The following is a 21602-nucleotide window of genomic DNA, read 5'->3' as shown; positions in this document are numbered from 1 at the left end:
AGCCCCAGTTCAACTGGGCACTCTGGAACAGGCCTACATGGAGAACCTCTGGCCCGGGCAGACAGGCTAATTTCAGCTGCTGCCCCAGTTACAACAGTAACAGTTCTGTAGTGTAGACTACAGTACCATCTGCCTGGATCAGACTCTGTGGGCGGCAGGGAGAGAAAGGCAGAGAAATGGTGCATAGAACATAATCCTGTTTTGGTCCAAAAGAGAGTCTGCTGTTTCACTTGGAATGGGTCACAATAATAGAAATAGCCTTTCTCCAGACCTCAGATAAATGAATCAGGCATGTTACTAGGAAAAATACATTTTTGGTCAGTAATGAATGACAGGTTTGGACCAGATCTTGACAAGCTGTCAACCAGGCAAGTTATTGACTAAATAGATGTAAAAAATAAAATAAAAAATATATTTAACCATTAATTAACTAGGCAAGTCAGTTAAGAACAAATTCTTATTTTCAATGGAGAACGGTGGATTAACTGCCTTGTTCAGGGGCAGAACGACGATTTTTACCTTGTCAGCTCAGGGATTCGATCTAGCAACCTTCCGATTACTGGCCCAACGCACTAACCACTAGGCTACCTGCCTCCCAATGTAATACCTTTGTTACTGATGCAATCTTTCTATCACTATCAATCTTTTTTTTTTCCCAAGATGGCATAGCAGTTCAGACGTATTTTTGTCCTCGTCCTGTCGTGTATATAAATATATAGATATATTTACAACTTTTTTTTCACATACATTTTTAATTTTCCAAAAACTCATCTTCAGAACACTTTCCTGCAATCCGCTTCACCAATTTATATTTATATAAAAAAGTATTATTTACCTCAGATCTGTAATCCTCCGAGAGGCTAGCCAGAAATTAGCCAGAAGCTAGCCGGGAGCTAGCCAGAAGCTGGTCCAGAAGCTACTCTGAAGCTGGTTCAGAAGCTAGTTAGCTTATTTACTGGCTAATCGTTAGTACTCAGCTAACCACGGTTTGTGGTCATCGGCTGTCCTTTGGCTCCAGAATCTATCGCCAGTTTTGTACGGCGCGGTGCAGCGCAGCGCGGCTCGGAACGGAACATCCCGGATTTCGGCCGCTGGCTCTGGACACCCATACCTGGATCTCACAGCTAGCTAGCTGCTATCCGTGTGACTATCGGCTTTCGTCGATTCCTGAGCTAACATCAATTGTTCCGGAGCTAGCCAGCTGAAGAGTTCCATCAATCACTCCTGGGCTGCAGTCACCTATCCGGACCCGTTTTGCTGCCTACGCGGAGCCCCACCGGGCCTTCACAGTTGGACTGCCGACGTTGTCTACCCGAGGGAATTGTCCGGCTGGCTCCTCCGGCGCAACGTTGCCTGGGCGCCCATCTGCGGCCTGCTAGCCATTGGCTATCTTATCGGCTGCTATCTGAATAGACAATCGGACAATTGTTATTTTATTTTATTTTTATTTATTTATTTATTTTTATTCTTGGGCCTCTATAACTATATCTATTGTTTTTATTTTTGTTGTTGTTGTGTGATTTGGATTAATCCCCTCTACCACACGGAAACCCACTAATCTACTGACGGAACGTAAGAGTTGGCTAATAACAGACCTCCATTCTATGCTAGCTTGCTCCTATGCTAGCTTGCTACCGATTTAGCTGTCTAAATCGCCGTGACCCCCAACCAACCTCTCCACTCACTGGACCCTTTTGATCACTTGACTGAGCATGCCTCTCCTTAATGTCAATATGCCTTGTCCATTGCTGTTCTGGTTAGTGTTTATTGGCTTATTTCACTGTAAAGCCTCTAGTCCTGCTCATTATACCTTATCCAACCTATTAGTTCCACCACCCACACATGCAATGACATCTCCTGGTTTCAATGATGTTTCTAGAGACAATATCTCTCTCTTCATCACTCAATACCTAGGTTTACCTCCACTGTATTCACATCCTACCTTACCTTTGTCTGTACATTATACCTTGATGCTATTTTATCGACCCCAGAAACCTCCTTTTACTCTCTGTTCCAGACGTTCTAAACAACCAATTCTTATTGTTTTTAGCCGCACCCTTATTCTACTCCTACTCTGTTCCTCTGGCGATGTAGAGGTGAATCCACGCCCTGCAGTGCCTAGCTCCACTCCTATTCCCCAGGCGCTCTCTTTTGACAACTTCTGTAACCGTAATAGCCTTGGTTTCATGCATGTTAACATTAGAAGCCTCCTCCCTAAGTTTGTTCTATTCACTGCTTTAGCACACTCTGCCAACCCGGATGTTCTAGCTGTGTCTGAATCCTGGCTTAGGAAGACCACCAAAAATTCAGACATTTTAATTCCAAACTACAACATTTTCAGACAAGATAGAACTGCCAAAGGGGGTGGTGTTGCAATCTACTGCAAAGATAGCCTGCAGAGTTCTGTCCTACTATCCAGGTCTGTACCCAAACAATTTGAACTTCTACTTTTAAAAATCCACCTCTCTAAAAACAAGTCTCTCACCGTTGCCACCTGCTATAGTCCACCCTCTGACCCCAGCTGTGCTCTGAACTGATTGCCCCCCATCTATCTTCAGAGCTTGTGCTGCTAGGCGACCTAAACTGGAACATGCTTAACACCTCAGCCATCCTACAATCTAAACTTGATGCCCTCAACCTCACACAAATTATCAATGAACCTACCAGGTACCTCCCCAAAGCCTTAAACACGGGCACCCTCATAGATATCATCCTAACCAACTTGCCCTCTAAATACACTCTAAGATCTCAGCGATCACTGCCTCATTGCCTGCATCCGTAATGGGTCAGCGGTCAAAAGACCTCCATTCATCACTGTAAAACGCTCCCTGAAACACTTCAGCGAGTAGGCCTTTCTAATCGACCTGGCCGGGGTATCCTGGAAGGATATTGATCTCATCCCGTCAGTAGAGGATGCCTGGATATTTTTTTAAAATGCCTTCCTAACCATCTTAAATAAACATGCCCCATTCAAGAAATTTAGAACCAGGAACAGATATAGCCCTTGGTTCTCCCCAGACCTGACTGCCCTTAACCAACACAAAAACATCCTATGGCGTTCTGCATTAGCATCGAACAGCCCCCGTGATATGCAGCTGTTCAGAGAAGCTAGAAACCATTATACACAGGCAGTTAGAAAAGCCAAGGCTAGCTTTTTCAAGCAGAAATTTGCTTCCTGCAACACTAACTCAAAAAAGTTCTGGGACACTCTAAAGTCCATGGAGAATAAGAACACCTCCTCTCAGCTTCCCACTGCACTGAAGATAGGAAACACTGTCACCACTGATAAATCCACCATAATCGAGAATTTCAATAAGCATTTTTCTACGGCTGGCCATGCTTTCCACCTGGCTACTCCTACCCCGGTCAACAGCACTGCACCCCCCACAACAACTCGCCCAAGCCTTCCCCATTTCTCCTTCTCCCAAATCTGCTCAGCTGATGTTCTGAATGAGCTGCAAAATCTGGACCCCTACAAATCAGCCGGGCTAGACTTTCTTTCTAAAATTATCTGCCAAAATTGTTGCCACCCCTATTACTAGCCTGTTCAACCTCTCTTTCGTGTCGTCTGAGATTCCCAAAGATTGGAAAGCAGCTGCGGTCATCCCCCTCTTCAAAGGGGTGACACTCTTGACCCAAACTGCTACAGACCTATATCTATCCTACCATGCATTTCTAAGGTCTTCGAAAGCCAAGTCAACAAACAGATTACCGACCATTTCGAATCTCACCATACCTTCTCTGCTATGCAATCTGGTTTCAGAGCTGGTCATGGGTGCACCTCAGCCACGGTCAAGGTCCTAAACGATATCTTAACCGCCATCGATAAGAAACATTACTGTGCAGCCGTATTCATTGATCTGGCCAAGGCTTTTGACTCTGCCAATCACCACATCCTCATCGGCAGACTCGACAGCCTTGGTTTCTCAAATGATTGCCTCGCCTGGTTCACCAACTACTTCTCTGATAGAGTTCAGTGTGTCAAATCGGAGGGTCTGCTGTCCGGACCTCTGGCAGTCTCTATGGGGGTGCCACAGGGTTCAATTCTTGGACCGAATCTCTTCTCTGTATACATCAATGAGGTCGCTCTTGCTGCTGGTGAGTCTCTGATCCACCTCTACGCAGACGACACCATTCTGTATACTTCTGGCCCTTCTTTGGACACTGTGTTAACAACCCTCCAGGCAAGCTTCAATGCCATACAACTCTCCTTCCGTGGCCTCCAATTGCTCTTAAATACAAGTAAAACTAAATGCATGCTCTTCAACCGATCGCTACCTGTACCTACCCGCCTGTCCAACATTACTACTCTGGACGGCTCTGACTTAGAATACGTGGACAACTACAAATACTTAGGTGTCTGGTTAGACTGTAAACTCTCCTACCAGACCCATATCAAACATCTCCAATCCAAAGTTAAATCTAGAATTGGCTTCCTATTTCGCAACAAAGCATCCTTCACTCATGCTGCCAAACATACCCTTGTAAAACTGACCATCCTACCAATCCTCGACTTTGGCGATGTCATTTACAAAATAGCCTCCAATACCCTACTCAACAAATTGGATGCAGTCTATCACAGTGCAATCCGTTTTGTCACCAAAGCCCCATATAGTACCCACCATTGCGACCTGTACGCTCTCGTTGGCTGGCCCTCGCTTCATACTCGTCGCCAAACCCACTGGCTCCATGTCATCTACAAGACCCTGCTAGGTAAAATCCCCCCTTATCTCAGCTCGCTGGTCACCATTGCATCTCCCACCTGTAGCACACGCTCCAGCAGGTATATCTCTCTAGTCACCCCCAAAACCAATTCTTTCTTTGGCCGCCTCTCCTTCCAGTTCTCTGCTGCCAATGACTGGAACGAACTACAAAAATCTCTGAAATTGGAAACACTTATCTCCCTCACTAGCTTTAAGCACCAACTGTCAGAGCAGCTCACAGATTACTGCACCTGTACATAGCCCACCTATAATTTAGCCCAAACAACTACCTCTTTCCCTACTGTATTTAATTTATTTATTTATTTTGCTCCTTTGCACCCCATTATTTTTATTTCTACTTTGCACATTCTCCCATTGCAAATCTACCATTCCAGTGTTTTACTTGCTATATTGTATTTACTTTGCCACCATGGCCTTTTTGCCTTTACCTCCCTTATCTCACCTCATTTGCTCACATCGTATATAGACTTGTTTATACTGTATTATTGACTGTATGTTTGTTTTACTCCATGTGTAACTCTGTGTCGTTGTATGTGTCGAACTGCTTTGCTTTATCTTGGCCAGGTCGCAATTGTAAACGAGAACTTGTTCTCAACTTGCCTACCTGGTTAAATAAAGGTGAAATAAAAAAAATACAAATAAAAAAAAATCACAATGTGCAATCTGCGTATCCCTCTATAGGCATACTAGGGATAGCACAATTACTGTATAACCGTGTAACCAACGGTTACGGATGAAGACTCATGAAAATAAAATAACCGTCAAAACCGTTTCCTTTTTTTTTTATAAACCACTGTCTGAAGATGGGACGGCCGGGCATTTGAGGTAGTTTTTGAAATAACATGGACTCTACTGTGATGAAACTTTGTTGCAAAAAGCAAGGTGTTGTAGCAAACGATAATAGCACACGTAGAATGTTCATTTAAATTATGAGCCATATACCAGAGCCATATACTTACGGGGTGGGGGTGTTCGTAAATTCACTCTGGCTGTCTACTCCAATAACAATCTGTATTTTTGGACACCGATTTGGCAATATTTTTTTTTTTACACCTTTATTTAATCTTTAATTAACTAGGCAAGTCAGTTAAGAACACATTCTTATTTTCAATGACGGCCTAGGAACGGTGGGTTAACTGCCTTGTTCAGGGGCAGAACGACAGATTTTTTCCTTTGTCAGCTCGGTGATTCAATCTTGCAACTTACAGTTAACTAGTCCAACACTCTAACCACCTGCCTCTCATTGCACTCCACGAGGAGACTGCATGTTACGCGAATGCAGTAAGCCAAGGTAAGTTGCTAGCTAGCATTAAACTTATCTTAGAAAAAACGATCAATCATAATCACTAGTTAACTACACATAGTTAATGATATTACTAGTTTATCTAGCGTGTCCTGCGTTGCATATAATCGATGCGGTGCGTATTCGTGAAAAAGGACTGTCGTTGCTCCAATATGTACCTAACCATAAACATCAATGCCTTTCTTAAAATCAATACACAGAAGTATATATTTTTAAACCTACATATTTAGCTAAAAGAAATCCAGGTTAGCAGGCAATATTAACCAGGTGAAACTGTGTCACTTCTCTTGCGTTCATTGCACGCAGTCAGTGTATATTGCAACAGTTTGGGCTGCCTGATATGCCAGAATTTTACTTAATGATGACATAACATTGAAGGTTGTGTAATGTAACAGGAACATTTAGACTTAGGGATGCCACCCATAAGATAAAATACGGAACGGTTCCGTATTTCTTTGAAAGAATAAACGTCTTGTTTTCAAGATAGTTTCTGGATTCGACCATATTAATGACATAAGGCTCATATTTGTGTGTGTCATTATGTTATAACTAAATCTATGATTTGATAGAGCAGTCTGACTGAGCGGTGGTAGGCACCAGCAGGCTCATAAGCATTCATTCAAACAGCACTTTCGTGCGTTTCAGCCAGCAGCTCTTCGCAATGCTTCAAGCATTGCGCTGTTTATGACTTCAAGCCTATCAACTCCCGAGATTAGGCTGGTGTAACTGATGTGAAATGGCTAGCTAGTTAGCGGGGTGCGCGCTAATAGCGTTTCAAACGTCACTCGCTCTGAGACTTGGAGTGGTTGTTCCCCTTGCTCTACATGGGTAACGCTGCTTCGAGGGTGGCTGTTGTCGATGTGTTTCTGGTTCGAGCCCAGGTAGGAGCGAGGAGAGGGACGGAAGCTATACTGTTACACTGGCAATACTAAAGTGCCAATAAGAACATCCAATAGTCAAAGGTATATGAAATACAAATGGCAGAGAGAGAAATAGTCCTATAATTCCTATAATAACTACAACCTAAAACTTCTTACCTGGGAATATTGAAGACTTATGTTAAAAGGAACCACCAGCTTTCATATGTTTTCATGTTCTGAGCAAGGAACTTAAACGTTAGCTTTCTTACATGGCACATATTGCACTTTTACTTTCTTCTCCAACACTGTTTTTGCATTATTTAAATCAAATTGAACATGTTTCATTATTTATTTGAGGCTAAATGGATTTTATTGATGTATTATATTAAGTTAAAATAAGTGTTCATTCAGTATTGTAGTAATTGACATTATTACAAATAAATACATTTAAAATATATATTATCTAAATAAAAAAAATACATATATAAAAAAAAAAATGGGTATCAGCTTTTTTTGGTCCTCCAATACTCGATATCGGTATTGGCGTTGAAAAATCATAAATCGGTCGACCTCTACTCTGAACACTCCAAGAGCGAAACACTGTGCACTTACGAAATTGAATTTACGAACACACCCCTAAACACTCAGTTTTAGTATTAAAGAATATACATTCCCCATGGCTGCCATAGAATGTTGAAGTGTCATGCAAATGCCTCATAACGCAGAAACTGCATTTGCCCAACTTTAAATACATAGAAATACTGTTAACTTATGTGGCTAATGCAATAGAATGTCTTTTTTGTAATGTCAGGTGAGTTGAATCAACAAATCACAGCACATATTGATGGGTACAGCTCCTTTTTTTACTTCCTGCTTTGCTCCTATGGGTACACTCACAATGGCCGCCAGTCCACCCATTATACCATCAAAACTTCAGGGTTTTGTGCCATTTGAACAGTTATTATAGAAAGCTTGGTCATTTGGTTGGCAAATTACCGTCATCTAAAATTACACGACCATCACAGCCCTAAAGCATACAATCCAGTGTTTCCACTATATGCATTCAGCAGCTGTATGTAGATATATAGGTTTGTGTCTGTGTCCTCAGACAAGTTTGCTGTCACTCAGTCAGAACGCGCACCGGCGGTTCATCGTTTTCCTATACCCTCGCCCGCTTGTTAGATATTATGGACATTAATAGCTTGACGATCATCCTATGGTCCTCAGACACTTGATCTAAAGATGTACCTTACATGAATAGCCAATCCCTGCAAAACGGTTCATGATAGTGCTAACAGGAGGCAACAACAATCTAAATGATCAGATCAAAACATGTGAGAAGTGATAGGGTAAAATCATGACGCAAAGTGAGTAGATTACGATACTTATCCTACTACTCGCCATACCTCTAGTAAAGAAGTTGTGTGACCAAGTGTGGATGAGTGTATTGAATGATTGATCTCCATCAATATGACCTTTTTGACTTGGGCTGGCGTCATCGCCTCGCTATTACAGCCGTTAACAGCCATTCGACCCACTGACTAATAGGCTACCAGCTCACTAACAATACAGTGGCTTATAAATCAAGAGTTCCTCTTGGGCCACAGCTATAAACAGTACAGTTCGCAATCATGCAAGGACGGAGAAGGACGACAAGACATCGTCTGCTGTAACCATTTTCTCACAGGGCCTGAGAGGCTACAGTACTGTAGCATGGTACAGTACAGTATATGTACTCCACAAACGTAACCATTTCCTACAGGGCTAACTTCAGTTGAACATGAGGCAGGTGCTAGTTAACCTATCAACCACCAAGCAGACTATTGGCCATAGATTACACCTCTACATTCGACTGTTTTCAAACACAAAATTACCCCCTGCTGCCGACCAGTGGGGCTTGACACTACACAGAGTCAAGGTGACAGTAATCAATAGGCTTTAGATAGTGAATAGATGAATAGTCATTGTGGTGTTTATATACAGAGGCTTACACAGATAGCCTTCAACTTCAAGTCACAGTGACCATTGATTTGGTGATTTACCTTTATCCCACAAGTCAAATGATCATACAAATAGACATCCTTATTTCTAAACAGAGAATCAGTGCTATATTTCAAAGAAACACACCGAATGGTCTACTAGAGAAACACATGATGCAAAAACGTGGGATGGGGTCAGTTTGCAATTAGGTGGTTTGGCTCTTGAAAGCATTTTTAAACCTCCTGCGACACTAGGTTTTCTGAAAGAACTCGCAAAGGTTTTTATGCGACAGCAGTATAGCATAAGCACAGGTTCTCCTTGCAATATGTCTACCCTGGGCTTGGTTATTAGCAGAGAGCTTAACCCCGACACTGTGTTGATTGAAGAGTGTGTCGGCGTGTATTAAGAGTGTGTAGGTAGGCCCACATTTGCATTCGAGTGGTTACATCCTCTTCCTCTTGGTGATCTTACAGATCCATGACGATCAGTTTTCACTACCTGAGAACATTAGACTGATACTCCCAGAGGAGAGTGATACACCCAGAGGGCTGCTTTTTCTGCTGGTGTGTTCATGCAAAACATGAGTAAAACCTGACAAGCGTCAACAAGAGCAGTATCCCACCCTGTTCCCCTGGCGCCCAAAAGATAGTGCACATCTGACACGTTGGCCGATCAAAAACAGGGTAGGAAGCTCTTCTGCATCACTCAAACCAGCATCATGTTTCCTCTCAGAGAGGGGAGAGGGAGAGCGTAGTTTTATCTCGGCCCTGATTGTGTTGATCCCCTTTTCAAACAGCTGCACGCATCACAAGCGGTGGGCGGAAATGAAAGACTTAGCAACGGGGTCTTGAATCAGACCTCTTTAGGTGAGCTATCACAGAAACTAGAACGTCACCCTTTCCAGGACTTGTTGCATATTCCATATGCTTGACAAAGCTAAAGTTAGACCAGTAACCAAGCAAGGCTATCTAGGATTATATAATCTAATTTTCTTTTTGCCCGATTCAGTTTAGTCTTTCCCAAATTCCTTTTTTCCCCCCCATTTAGTTTTTCTAGGTTTCCGTTTCCCCCATTTTTAGTTTTTTTTTTGCGCTCAAAAATCACACTAATTAAATAGAAGAAAAACGAACAAAATTGGATGTTCTAAGTCTACAACAATCCTTAAATCACATCAGGAGACAACGTTTGAGTAGGGATGTGACAAATAAAATTTAAGAAAATGGACCAGTTCTCCATTAAAATTATAAAAACACATCATACAATTGCATGTAAAATCCTATTGTGTGGTATGACCGCTAGGGGGAATGAAGTTATACCGCAATTATACAGTAGACAACATCTGGAATCTGCATTGAGCAAGCGAAATCTTGTCACAGACATCCGTTGCATCATGTTGACCTTAGCATTAGCAACTCAAAAACAATAAATAAACCTAGCCAGGTGATCAGTTATTCTCCCTACATTCACTCTTTCCTCAGTTACTTGACTCTTAAATTTAGATCCAACCACTCATTATTTTAATCAGATGGCTCTTCCATCACAAAACCCACTGATATTGCCAACTATTTTAATTACTTTTTTCATTGGCAAGATAAGCAAACTTAGGCAAACTCAGCAACAAACACTGACACTACACATCCAAGTATATCTGAGAAAATTATGAAAAGTCAAGAAATGTACTTTTGAATTCCGTAAAGTCAGTGTGGAAGATGTAAAAAAAAGTATTGTAGTCTGTTGACAAGCCACCGGGGTCTGACAATAGATGGAAATTACTGAGGATAATAGCGGACGATACTGCCACATCTTCAATTTAAGCCTACTAAAAAGTGTGTGCCCTCAGGCCTGAAGGGAAGCAAAAATCCTTCCACTACCCAAGACTAGTAAAGCCCCCTTTACTGGCTCAAATAGCTGACCAATCAGCCTGTTACCAACCCTTAGTAAACTTCGGGAAAAACATTATTTGACCAGATACAATGCTATTTTACAGTAAACAAATTGACAACAGACTCTCAGCACGCTTACAGGGAAGGACACTCAACAAAGCACAGCACTTAGCCAGTCATCAGTCATTTGTGTGAGAGAAATTGATGATAAAACGATTGTGGGAGCTGTCTTCTTAGACTTTAGTGCAGCTTTTGACATTATTGATCATAGTCTGCTGCTGGAAAAACTTGGGTGTAAAGCAATAACACCACCTGCTATAATGTGGATAAAGAGTTACTTGTCTAACAGAACACAGAGGGTGTTATTTAATGAAAGCCTCTCAAACATCATCCAGGTAGAATCTGGAATTCCCCAGAGTAGCGGTTTAGGCCCCTTCCTATTTTTACTAATGACATGCCACTGGCTTGTGTGTCTATGTATGCGGATGACTCAGCACTATAAACGTCAGCTACTACAGTGCCTGAAATGACTGCAACACTTAACAAATAGCTGCTGTAAATTTTGGAATGGGAAGCAAGGAATAAGTTAATCCTAAATATGTCCAAAACTAAAAGCATTGTATTTGGGACAAATCCTTCACTAAACCTTAACTACGTCACATAATGGATAATGTGGAAATTGAGCAAGTTGAGGTGACTAAATTGCTTGGAGTAATCTTGGATTGTAAACTATCATGGTCAAAAAAAATATTGATACAACAGTAGCTAAAATGGGGAGAAGTCTATCCATAATAAAGCGCTGCTCTGCCTTAACAACAACACTAGTAACAAGGTAGGTCCTACAGGCCCTAGTTTTGTTGCAACTAGACTACTGTTCCGTAGTGTGGTCAGGTGCACATGCATACGCACACATTGTGATATTGTTGTATGGTGGTTTTGAACATTTTGTGTGGTGGTGTAGGGATGTTATATGATGTACTGTTTCATCTTTAGCTCATTCAGTACAAACATAGATCACTGTTGTATCTTTTATTTTATATGTTATGTGGGTGCTTTGGTGTGTTTGGACCCCAGGAAGAATGGGGATCCCTAATAAAGACAAATCTACACCAGGGGTTCCCAAACTTTTGATATCTGAAAATTCTCATGACCACCAACCATGTGGGAAAAAAAACGTAATTTGCAAAACATTAACATTATTTCTGATTGTATTCTCAACTCACCATCATATACTTTTAATGTGGTGCTATGAAAGTAAATTGCAAATTAGTCTGACAATGTATCTTATCTCACGACCACTAATGAGATGGGTGTGCTTTTTTTTTTTTTAAAGTTCCCCCCCCTTATAATTTTCCCCTAATCCGACCACCCTCCCCTAACTTGAATAAACTAAATGGACAACACCACTTAGGCTTCTATTTCACACGTATAGATAATTTGTCCTTTGTTTGTTTTTAGTCCCATCCTTCAGCTACCCTCAACCCCTCCCATCTATCTCTGAAGCCCACCCAGTTTTGATTTCTATTTGCCATAGTTTTATCAACTGTGCCGTTTCAAAAGATCTGAACCTATATACATTTCACGCACACAGTATATTTTTACATTCGTTATCTTGTTATTTTTAGTCCCACCCTTCAGCTACCCACAACCCTCCATCTCTGAACACCATGCAGTTTTGATTTCTATTTGCAATATATTTTTCAGAGATGGGTGTAATTGATGCATGATGCGTCAGAGCTTCTCAAAGTCATGGGGTTTGGTCGACAGTGCACACCATCTCTCCTGTCACATACAACATGGATCGATATTTGTTTTTAATGCAGAAGAGAGCACTGAAATCACGTACCATGAGTTTTAATGCGCAGAGGGAGAAGGCACAGTATTCCCTTTGAGTCAGTAGCCAAAACCCCTCCATAGATACCCATGAATGTGTTGTCTACAGCATTTGGTGACGACAGCTCGATCTGCTGCTCGATGACTGTCATTTCAACAGTCAGGATCACTGTCAAAATTATTTCGCTGATTCGGTCACGCATCCTTAGATTTTTTTTGTATTTCCCCTGCATGCTTGCGTTCAGTTAATTCAGTTCCCAAATATGTCTGTTACATAGGCAAGGAGACACATTTTCTTTTAATTACACAGAAAGTCCCTCTCTCAATTTAAAAAATCTTACTAACAATCCCCCTCGAAAACCACCAAGCCTCAATAGAACATTGTCATGGTCTGATCCCATATCTCCACATAGTTTTGTGAACAGGAGTGCGCAATGTAGTTTGCGATCAAAGCTACCTGCAGCATATTCCAAGATGGCGTAGCAGTGGGATGTCTGTTTTGATTGTCTTGTCCCGTCTGTTTATATACTGTTTTTCTTCGTTTGTATTTAAAAAAAAAAAAAGTAATCTCAATTTCCATCTACAGACTGGACATACTCTCCTGCAACCCACCAATGTGGTATGGATCTGCTATTTTTTAAACTTTAGAACCGGAACTCCCTTCAGAAGCTAGCCAGCTAACTAGCTACTAGTCAATTAGCCACTGCTAGAGGTCATCACCGATAACCCGGACATCTGCCAGCCTCAGCCCGGTCAATTCCTGCCAGTCTGCACAGCACGAAATTAAACCAGAGCATATCGGACTGCTTTTCTCTACCACGTCTTTGGATTCCTACCGCAAGCTCTGAACCTTTACTCCGGATCATCGCAGCTAGCTAGCTGCTATCCGACTGGCTACTCCTGGCTAACGTCTCGGTCCCGAAGCAAGCACCAGTTAGCCTTGAGCTAGCCTCAAGCCAGGCCCATCTCCCGGCTAGCCAAAGAGATCCATCAGACAATTCCTGGGCTTCAATACCTCTTGACAATTGGCCTGGACCCTTTGCTGCCGACACGGAGCCTCGCCGATCAATCACTACTGGTCTGCCGAAGTAACCGTCCAAGGGAGTTTCAACAGGCTCTCCCGTTGCGACGTCCCCGAGGCCCATCTGCTAGCCGCCTAGCAACTCACTGGACCCTATGATCACTCGGCTACACATGCCTCTCCCGAATGTCAATATGCCTTGTCTATTGCTGTTTTGGTTAGTGATTATTGTCTTATTTCACTGTAGAGCCTCCAGCCCTGCTCAATATGCCGTAGCTAGCCCTTTTGTTCCACCCCCTACACATGCGGTGACCTCACCTGGCTTAAATGGTAACTCTAGAGAACAAAAACCTCTCTCCGTCACTAAATGCCTAGGCTTACCTCCACTCTACTCACATCCTACCATACCCTCGTCTGTACATTATGCTTTGAATCTATCGTTCCGCGCCCAGAAATCTGCTCCTTTTACTCTCTGTTCCGAACGTACTAGACGACCAGTTCTTTTAGCCTTTAGCCATACTCTTATCCTACTCCTCCTTTGTTCCTCTGCTGATGTAGAGGTTAACCTCGGCCCTGCAGCCCCCAGCATTACTCCCGTTCCCCAGGCGCTCTCATTTGTTGACTTCTGTAACCGTAAAAGCATTGGTTTCGTGCATGTTAACATTAGAAGTTTGTTTTATCCACTGCTTTAGCACACTCCACCAACCCGGATGTCCTAGCCATGTCTGAATCCTAGCTTAGGAAGGCCACCAAAAACCCTGAAGTTTCCATCCCTAACTATAAAATGTTCTAACAAAATAGAATTACCAAAGGGGGCAGAGTTGCAATCTACTGCAGAGATAGTCTGCAGAGTTCTGTCATACTACCAGGTCTGTGCCCAAACAATTCAAGCTTCTACTTTTAAAAATCCACCTTTCCAGAAACAAGTCTCTCACCGTTGCCAGTTGTTATAGACACCCTTCAGCCCCCAGCTGTGCCCTGGACACCATATGTGAATTGGTCGCCCCCCCCATCTATCTTCAGAGTTCGTACTGTTAGGTGACCTAAACAGGGACATGCTTGACACCCAGGCCATCCTACAATCTAAGCTAGATGCCCTCAATCTCACAAATGATCAAGGAACCTACCAGGTACAACCCTAAATCCGCAACCATGGGCACTCTCTTAGATATCAACCTGACCAACTTGCCCTCTAAATACACCTCTGCTGTCTTCAACCTGGATTTCAGCGATCACTGCTTGCATGTGTAATGGGTCCCCGGTCAAACGACCACCCATCATCACTGTCAAACGCTCCCTAAAACACTTAAGCGAGCATTCCTTTCTAATCGACCTGGCCCGGGTATCCTGGAAGGATATTGACCTCATCCCGTCAGTAGAGGATACTTGGTTGCTCTTCAAAAGTGCTTTCCTCTCCATCTTAAATAAGCATCCCCCATTAAATTTTTTTAGAACTAAGAACAGATATAGCTCTTGGTTCACCCCAGACTGCCCTTAACCAGCACAAAAACATCCTGTGGCGTTCTGCATTAGCATCGATATGCATTAGCATCGATATGCAGCGATATGCAACTTTTCAGGGGAAGTCAGGAACCAATATACTCAGCCACTTAGCTTTCCTAAGGCTAGCTTTTCAAACAGAAATTTGCTTCCTGTAGCACTAATTCCCCCCCCAAAAATGTGTGACACTAAAGTCCATGGAGAATAAGAGCACCTCCAGCTGCCCACTGCACTGAGGATAGGAAACACTATCACCACCAATAAATCTACAATAACCGATAATTTAAAAAAGCATTTTTCTATGGCTGGCCATGCTTTCCGCCTGGCTACCCCTACCCCGGCCAACATCTTGGCACCCCCTGCAGCAACTTGCCAAAACCCCCCCCCCCCAGCTTCTCCTTCACCCAAATTCAGACAGCTGATGTTCTGAAAGAGCTGCAAAATCTGGACCCCTACAAATCAGCTGGGCTAGACATTCTGAACCCTCACTTTCTAAAATGATCTGCCGAAATTGTTGCAAACCCTATTACTAGCCTATTTAACCTCTCTTTTGTACCGTCTGAGATCCCTAAAGATTGGAAAGCTGCCGCAGTCATCTCCCCCTTCAAAAGGGGGAGATACTCTAGACCCAAACTGTTATAGACCTATATCCATCCTGCCCTGCCTTTCTAAAATTTGCGAAAGCCAAGATAACAGATCACCGACCATTTCAAATCCCACTGTACCTTCTCCACTATGCAATCTGGTTTCCGACCTGGTCATGGGTGCACCTCAGCCACGCTCAAGGTCCTAAACGATATCATAACCACCATCGATAAAAGACAGTACTGTGCAGCCGTCTTCATCGACCTGACCAAGGCTTTCGACTCTGTCAATCACCGCATTCTTTCGGCAGACTTAATAGCCTTGGCTTCTCAAATGACTGCCTCGCCTGGGTCACCAACTACTTCTCAGATGGAGTTTGGTGTGTCAAATCGGAGGGCCTGTTGTCCGGACCTCTGGCAGTCTATGGGGGTGCCACAGGGTTCAATTCGACTCTTTTCTCTGTATATATCAATGATGTCGCTCTTGCTGCTGGTGATTCTCTGATCCACCTCTACAACACTCCTTCCGTGGCCTCCAATTGCTTTTAAATGCCAGTAAAACTAAGTGCATGCTCTTCAAACGATTGCTGCCTGCACCCTCCCGCCCGACTAGCATCACTACTCTGGACGGTTCTGACCTAGAATGTGGACAACTACAAATGTCTAGGTGTCTGGTTAGACTGTAAACTCTCTTTCCAGACTCATATTAAGCATCTCCAATACAATATTACATCTAGAATCGGCTTCCTATTTCGCAACAAAGCCTCCGTCACTCATGCTGCCAAACATGCCCTCGTAAAACTGACTATCCTACCGATCCTCGACTTCATTTACAACATCGTCATTTCCAAAATAGCCCCTAACACTCTACTCAGCAAACTGGACGTAGTCTATCACAGTGCCATCCGTTTTGTCACCAAAGCCCCATATACTAGCAACCACTTCGACCTGTATGCTTTCGTTGGCTGGCCCTCACTACATACCCGTCGCCAAACCCACTGGCTCCAGGTCATCTATAAGTCTTTGCTAGGTAAAGCCCCTCCTTATGTCAGCTCACTGGTCACCATAGCAACACCCACTCATAGCACACGCTCCAGCAGGTTTATTTCACTGGTCATCCCCAAAGCCAACACTTCCTTTGGCCACCTTTCCTTCCAGTTCTCTGCTGCCAATGACTGGAACGATTTGCAAAAATCTCTGAAGCTGGAGTCTTACATCTCCCTCTCCAACTTTAAGCAGCAGCTTACCGATCACTGAACACAGCCAATCTGTAAATAGCACACCCAACTACCTCATCCCCATATTATTACATAACCTCTTGCTCTTTTGCACCCCAGTATCTCTACTTGCACATCATCATCTGCACATCACTCCAGTAGTAATGCGAAATTGTAATTATTTTGTCTCTATGGCACATGTATTGCCTACCTCCCTACTCTTCTACATTTGCACACACTGTACATCAATTTTTTTTCAATTTTTCTTTCCTATTGCGTTATTGACCGTACGTTTGTTTATGTGTAACTCTGTTGTTTATGTCGCACTGCTTTGCTCTATCTTGGCCAGGTCGCAGTTGTAAATGAGAACTTGTTCAACTGGCCTACCTGGTTAAATAAAGGTGAAATAAAAAATATATTTTTTAAATCTCAGAGTTCTGCGCTAAGCTCTTTTGCCGCCAGCTTCTCTCGGTGTATCCATTATAGCTCAGTGGGTGTATCATAAAATGTATCCATATGGCAGAGGGAGACAAATTCATAACTAGAGTGCAGAGGCCAGCCTTCCGTCCCGCCATAGATGGAGCCCCATCTGTGCAAAAGCCCGCCATTCGATCCCATTGAATCTGTTTTTCATCAATATAGCCAAGCAGCACATGAACATCTCCATTGCATGCACGGTTATCATGATAACAATGTGTTCTCGTGAATAGAATTCCCTGACATGTAGAGAAAACAAAAGTCAATGAATGGGCATCTCGGCCCTCACAGCTAACATCAGGTGGGGAGATTGAGTTCTTCAGTCAGTTTCCTCTTGATTGCTAGCTAGAGCATAAATTCCTAGTTTAACAGTGTTATCTGACAACAGTATTGATGCGAGTTTCTGCGTCTCTGCCTCCCCACACATTGTTTACACCATATTAATTGCGGCCAGTAATATCAGTCTCTGCAATAGTGTGTGGTTTCATAGCGTAGTGGGCTTAGCCAATTACCGTGGGAATGATTCAAGTGAAACGGTCAAGTGCCGTCTTTTCCCCATGATCTAAGAGCGCTCTCTGGTTGAATTTTAAATGTTGGATTTTAATAATTTTTTATTTAGATTAAGGTTAACCACATTACAATGACTGAGTCAAAAGACGTTACAATGTTAAACCAGGATTTTGGAAATTCTCCCACGACCCCATTTTCATATCAGGTGACCCCACATTGGGTCTTCACCCCTAGTTTGAGAACAGCTGTTCTACACACACACGTACTGCACACCCAAGCTCCCATAAGCCTACGGAAATGACTGCCTATGCAAACATTTTTTAAATGAAGGGATACACAAAAACTGTAGACAAGCTACATTGCTTGCCAAATCACAACAGCTATATCACACATTCAAAATGGACTGGTTGATTAAAGTAGGGAATATATTTATCTACCTCTACCACTCCAGTATCCTTGCACATTGTAAATATGGTATTTGCACTGACCCCAGAACTGTATATATAACAAATACAAATATAAAACACACACACACTTTAACCCTACATATATGTACATGGCTACCTCAATTACCTCATACCCCTGCACATCGACACCGCACTGGTATATTTAGAACATGAATTCATTTTCTAATAACTTCAATACAACGGATTTCCTACTAAGTTCAACAAATACTTAAATATTGTTGAATTCTGTTTTAATGTCTGGATTAAGGTTAACACTGATTTTATGAGGCCCTAGCTATGCAGACTAGGCTATAGAGAATCCCTGCATTGCATTGTTACAGGAAGGATCTGGGAAAGGTAGGCACTTGGATAACAAATGGAGGTTGTCCAAAAAAAACGCTTCTTTATCATTCAATGCCACCATTGTTCAGAGTCACGATGTTATCCAGAGCCATGTTGTACAGAGCACGGATCAAGGTCAAGTCCAGTAGGTTGCTTATCATCTCTGTATGACTTATCGTAGCCACACATGGCTTTAACCAGCAAATCGGGAATGTTGACTATAGTAAACAGGAAAGTATAAACATGGGCGGTCTACACTGCAATGCTTTTCTTACCTTGTCATTTATGACCTAGGCCCCTGGATCCCAGCTGATGGCAGGTGAGAGACCCAACAGCAGCACAGGTGCTTATCTGGAGAAGGGAATAAGCAGATTTGCTGTGTTAAGTACAGATGCACTTACGGTAAATCTTGTCAATCTAAGCGTTAAGACTAAATTACCTGTTATTGGCCCATTACCCATATATTATTAGTAGGGTTTTTACATTTTAGAGGCCCCCCTGTTGGCCGTAGTGACAAAATGTTGCTTTTTTTAAAAGCTACTTTCATGCAATTCTACACATTTTGTCATGCGGTGGAGAGAAAAATGTACCGTTTTGTAATTTCCTTCAATTCTACAGTTTATGCTATGAGTGACTCAAACATTAAAACAAAATCAACAGGGGCCCCATGCCATGAATTTTTGATTCTCCCTGGCAGTCTAGCTTTTCTTTTAGGGATTGCTAGTTCTCAAAGATGGTCTCATAAAAAATATATAGGTCCATTATCTTTTCTACATATCTGGTTTTAGTCATTTAGGTTTACAATTGAGTTGTTTTTTCTATGCAGAAAAAAACCCTGATTAGGCAGGATTATCTGAGCCAAGTTATCTTTATCTACTTAAACCAATATGGAGAAAGATAGGGGAGTCTGATGTAAGGCTTTTGAAAAAGAGCTCATAGTAACACTAGGTGTCCAGGATTTCACCATCCCCCACTCTGAAGCTGGGGCGGCAGGTAGCCTGGTGGTAAGAGCGTTGGGCCAGTAACCGAAAGGTTGCTGGATCGAATCCCCGAGCTGACAATGTAAAAATATGTCGTTCTGCCCCTGAACAAGGCAGTTAACCCACTGTTCCCCGGCAGGCCGCCATTGTAAATACAAATTCGTTCTTAACTGAAAGCTCTGAGGCAGTGCATATGTCTACATTTAATTTGGTGTCGTTTTGTATATTGACTTTTGTGAGCCCCCCCCCCACAAATTGAAATTCTACAATAAACTTAAAACATACAAAATAACCTATATCTTGGGCAACAATTACATTTATAAAACAGAAAGGTAAGCTGTGTTTACAATTTGATTCAATAGTCAATGTAACCTAATAAGCTATCTTTAATGCATGCGAGCTAAATAGAAATGTAACTAGCCCATTATTATTATTATTATTATTGTTGTAAGGACATGCCTGAATACAGTATTGGTGAATGAAACATTTGTGAGACGTCAGATGGATGACAATAGCTCTATTATTATGACTACGGCAGGGAGCGGGACGAGAAATATGCATGACATCGTAGGCAAACAACTGGATTGCGGCATTATTTTAACTTGTCACAAAGAAATATATCCTGTTTGACAAAGAACCTCTAGTTCAAAACGAGTCAGAAAACATTTATTCTGAATAAAGCATATCGCAGTATGATAATCCTCCACTGTTGTTGTGGGCAAATTAATGATACTATCCTATTCCATTATGGTGGAATAACTAGGCTTTTTTTAGGCTACATATGTGGTTTGTCATCTCAAAAAACATTGCTAGATTAGCTGTATGTTTTGTCAAGATTGGGGCTAAAGGATGCTTTATCCTAAACTACATTATGAAAATATATCCAAACACCTCTTGGAAAGCCATAGGAATAAAGTAGCATTAAAATACACAGCCTAGTGTAGACTAGAGTGTAGCCAGTAAGGCCCATTCTGTGGATAGACACTACACAGTGTAGAACATCCACACAGGATGGGGCTCAACAGTACACATGGATATTTCTGCCATTGAAAGTATACATTTTGGGGGGGTGGAAAAACCCTTTCAGTGTAAACTTAAAGCAGATATTAAGTATGTAGAAGATATAGTGGACCTAGATATTTGTAAATAATATAATCGTTAAGAACTAACAAACACCAAACTAAAGAATTGAAAAATTCCCATAACAATTTAGCAGAATTTATTAGAAAAATAACAGCATTAGCCATTGCAAAATGCATAGAGTTGCAGATAATTAGCTTTTCTCAGCTACATGGATAAGTCTGTAGAATTTAAGGAAATTGGCACAAAAAAAACCAGCCCACTACCTAAGCCCCTTTTTGATGCAGAAAAAACCCTGGGATGATAATGATCATTCCTCTTGGCCCAGCGTAGCATGCCCTACATCAGGCCAGTATTGTCTGCCTGTTCATGTCATTGCGGCCCGTGGCCTTGCCAGCTGATCTGACACAAACCCAAATCAGCCCTGGGCTCATCCCTACCCCCCGACTATCCCTGTGCCGATACAGCACAATGGAGCTACAGTGCAGCCCAACGCAGTGTGTGTATGTGTGTGAGGGGTTTTAATTGCACACAGGCCCTGACTCTCACAGTCAGCTGAGCACACTATTGGGCTGCATCATCGCCACTTATTACATTCTGCTCCACTTCCTCCGTAGAGCTTTTATGTCTGTCATGTATTAAGGATTTACTATGGCAACACACACGCAGCATCCATTTATAGGCCTACAGAATACACACACAGTGCATGTATATGCAAAAATACAAGAACTCACGTATGCACCACTCGTAGGTGCACACTCACAAGTACAATGGGGTTACTGTAGTACTCTCCCTTTGGTGTGCTGTGGAGTGAATAAAAGCCTGTCTGCCTGACCTGCACCTAGCAGACACCATCACATAC

The 21602-nt window shown here is 42.4% G+C and overlaps 1 protein-coding gene across 4 annotated transcripts in view; it reads right to left on the bottom strand.

Moving 5' to 3' along the window:
- Window positions 1-21602, bottom strand: part of LOC110509697 (erbin) — a 128745-nt gene that overhangs the window by 87351 nt on the left and 19792 nt on the right. For all 4 annotated transcript variants that reach the window (XM_036967586.2, XM_036967590.2, XM_036967589.2 and 1 more), the window contains exon 2: window positions 18956-19031. The gene's annotated coding sequence lies outside the window, so the exon portion shown is untranslated. The remainder of the gene's footprint in view (window positions 1-18955; window positions 19032-21602) is intronic.

Source organism: Oncorhynchus mykiss, chromosome 29 (assembly GCF_057628025.1).
Source record: "Oncorhynchus mykiss isolate SJ-2025 chromosome 29, ASM5762802v1, whole genome shotgun sequence".
Classification (NCBI taxonomy): domain Eukaryota; kingdom Metazoa; phylum Chordata; class Actinopteri; order Salmoniformes; family Salmonidae; genus Oncorhynchus; species Oncorhynchus mykiss.
The sequence above is the reverse complement of the archived record's forward strand: the minus strand, read 5'-3'. Positions and strand labels throughout refer to the sequence as shown.